This window comes from Physcomitrium patens, chromosome 20, assembly GCF_059467195.1.
Source record: "Physcomitrium patens ecotype Gransden chromosome 20, ASM5946719v1, whole genome shotgun sequence".
Lineage (NCBI taxonomy): Eukaryota > Viridiplantae > Streptophyta > Bryopsida > Funariales > Funariaceae > Physcomitrium > Physcomitrium patens.
In genome coordinates this window covers 807,501-810,000 of record NC_143429.1, presented here as the reverse complement: position 1 = coordinate 810,000, position 2,500 = coordinate 807,501, and positions in this window count along the sequence as shown.

Below are 2,500 nucleotides of genomic sequence, written 5' to 3'. Positions count from 1 at the left end.
GGGTATATAAACCTAGATTCTAGGATTCACATAGATTATATAAAGGGTTTAGAAAGTTGGGCTTGGAGTATGTAAAGAGAAGATAGATTTAAGAATTCACACAAACAAAAATAAATTGGATGTGGAGTGTGAAGGATGAAGAATTGAAGACATTAAGTTTCAGTGGTGATGGATTAGTTAGTGGGCAATGATTACCTGTACGATGCATTAGTTAGCAAGTCATTAACATATTTGTACAACCAATTGATTGCACACACACAAATTTATCTCCAAAGTGACATGTAAACGATTTAGTGGATTTTTGACATGACATGGACTACCACGTGGCAGCCACATCAGCAAGGTAACACGTGGCACTTGAAAAAATCAATTTAGTATTCTTCTGCCTTTTATTTTTCTACCTTATTCCAGTTAATTAAATTACTTTAATATTTTTAATTCACCAATTTATTTTTATTTTTATTTATATTTCTGTCTAGGCGCAAGACTGGGCGGCCAGCAAGGAGTCGAGACAGGGAGTTAATTTTAAAATTGATTTTTTAAAAAATGATTTATTTATTTATTTCCACCTATGCGGAAGACTGGGCGGCCAACGAGGAGTCGAGACAGCCAGGAGTCGGGACTTGGGCAAGGGAGCGGGACAAGAGGTCGGGACTCGCGGCGGGACAAGGAAGAGGAGGAGGAAGTCCGGGACTCGCGACGGGACTGGGACTCGCGCCGGGACTAGGGAGTCGCGGCGGGACAAGGAAGAGGAGGAGGAAGTCCGGGACTCGCGACGGGACTGGGACTCGCGCCGGGACTAGGGAGTCGCGGCGGGACAAGGAAGAGGAGGAGGAAGTCCGGGACTCGCGACGGGACTGGGACTCGCGCCGGGACTAGGGAGTCGCGGCGGGACAAGGAAGAGGAGGAGGAAGTCCGGGACTCGCGACGGGACTGGGACTCGCGCCGGGACTAGGGAGTCGCGGCGGGACAAGGAAGAGGAGGAGGAAGTCCGGGACTCGCGCCGGGACTAGCGCCGGGACTAGGGAGTCGCGGCGGGACAAGGAAGAGGAGGAGGAAGTCCGGGACTCGCGCACGGGACTAGGGAGTCGCGGCGGGACAAGGAAGAGGAGGAGGAAGTCCGGGACTCGCCACGGGACTAGGGAGTCGCGGCGGGACAAGGAAGAGAAGGAGGAAGTCCGGGACTCGCGACGGGACTGGGACTCGCGGCAGGACAAGGAAGAGAAGGAGGAGGTCCGGGACTCGCGCCGGGACTAGGAAGAGGGGAGGAGGTCCGGGACTCGCGACGGGACTAGGAAGTGGGGGAGGAGGTCCGGGACTCGCGCCGGGACTAGGGAAGAGGAGGAGGAGGAGGAAGGCCGGGACTGGGACTCGCGGCGGGAGTAGGTAGTGGGGAGGAGGTCCGGGACTCGCAGCGGGACAAGGAGGAAGTCGGGGAGGAGGGCCGGGACCAGGAGTCGCGGCGGGGATAGCAGGCAGGACAGGGAGGGTGGGTGGTCTTCCACAAAAAAAAGTGTGTGTCTCGGAACTTCCTTAGTGCAGTAGGACGGGGGCCTGCCGAATCCCACAGAGAGTACTATGTGGGGAAGGGTTCCTCTGAAGCGTCTCGGGAAAAGTCGTGAGGGGGTGACGGTTGCTCGGTGCCTACGGGTCCCGACTGCTCGCTGCCTTCTTTGAGCCCAGTACCGACGTTCGCAGGGGGATACCTGGATACTACTGGGGTTACCTGGATACTTCTGGCGTGTTACCTTGGATCAGTGAGGAGTGGGGTTAGTTTCCCGGCGACGCGACCCTCTGAGGAGGTCCCGCGGAGGGTCGCCGAGTATTATATGGTGAGCTGGCTGTCAAGGATTGTGAGTCCCGCTGCCAAAATTTTTTTTGGTGCGCGGGCGACTGGAAAAAGAGGGTTGGTCTTGTGCCGATACGCGTAACGTCGCAGCGAGTCCCAAGAGCTAGTAACCATTTTTGGCGGGGGGCGATGGCCTCGGTATTGTCAAGCCATTCTCTCATTCATTTGGGAGGGTGGGGAGAAGTGTTTGCCGAGGCCGTTCAAGCTCCGCCTGGTCGACCACCACTGTGACCGCCACCGCGCTCGATCTCTATTGCAAGCTCAGGTGAAATTCCTGATAAACTTGGAGGGGTGTGGGACGCGTTCGCAGTGTGGGCCGAGGAGTCATAACATCCCAGGTCGGAATGTGAAAATGGAACTTCGAAACCGGTGAGAGTTCTCTCGTCGGCTAGGGGTTTCACAAAAGTAACATTTCTATAAATTTCTATCCGACCCCTCCATTAATTTGGAGGGGCGATGGGCCCCAGGATTGGACATACTTCTTGCTGATTTGTCTTTTGAGGAAAATCCTTCGCGGTGATGGTTACTTTTTCATTTTTAATGTGTGTATCGGCCTCGTCGGTTTCTCTCTTTCCTGGTCACATTCCCGAAAAAGGCCGCAGCACCTATGATTCTCTTCCGGGGGTCTAACTCTCCCTCTCTCTCTATCCT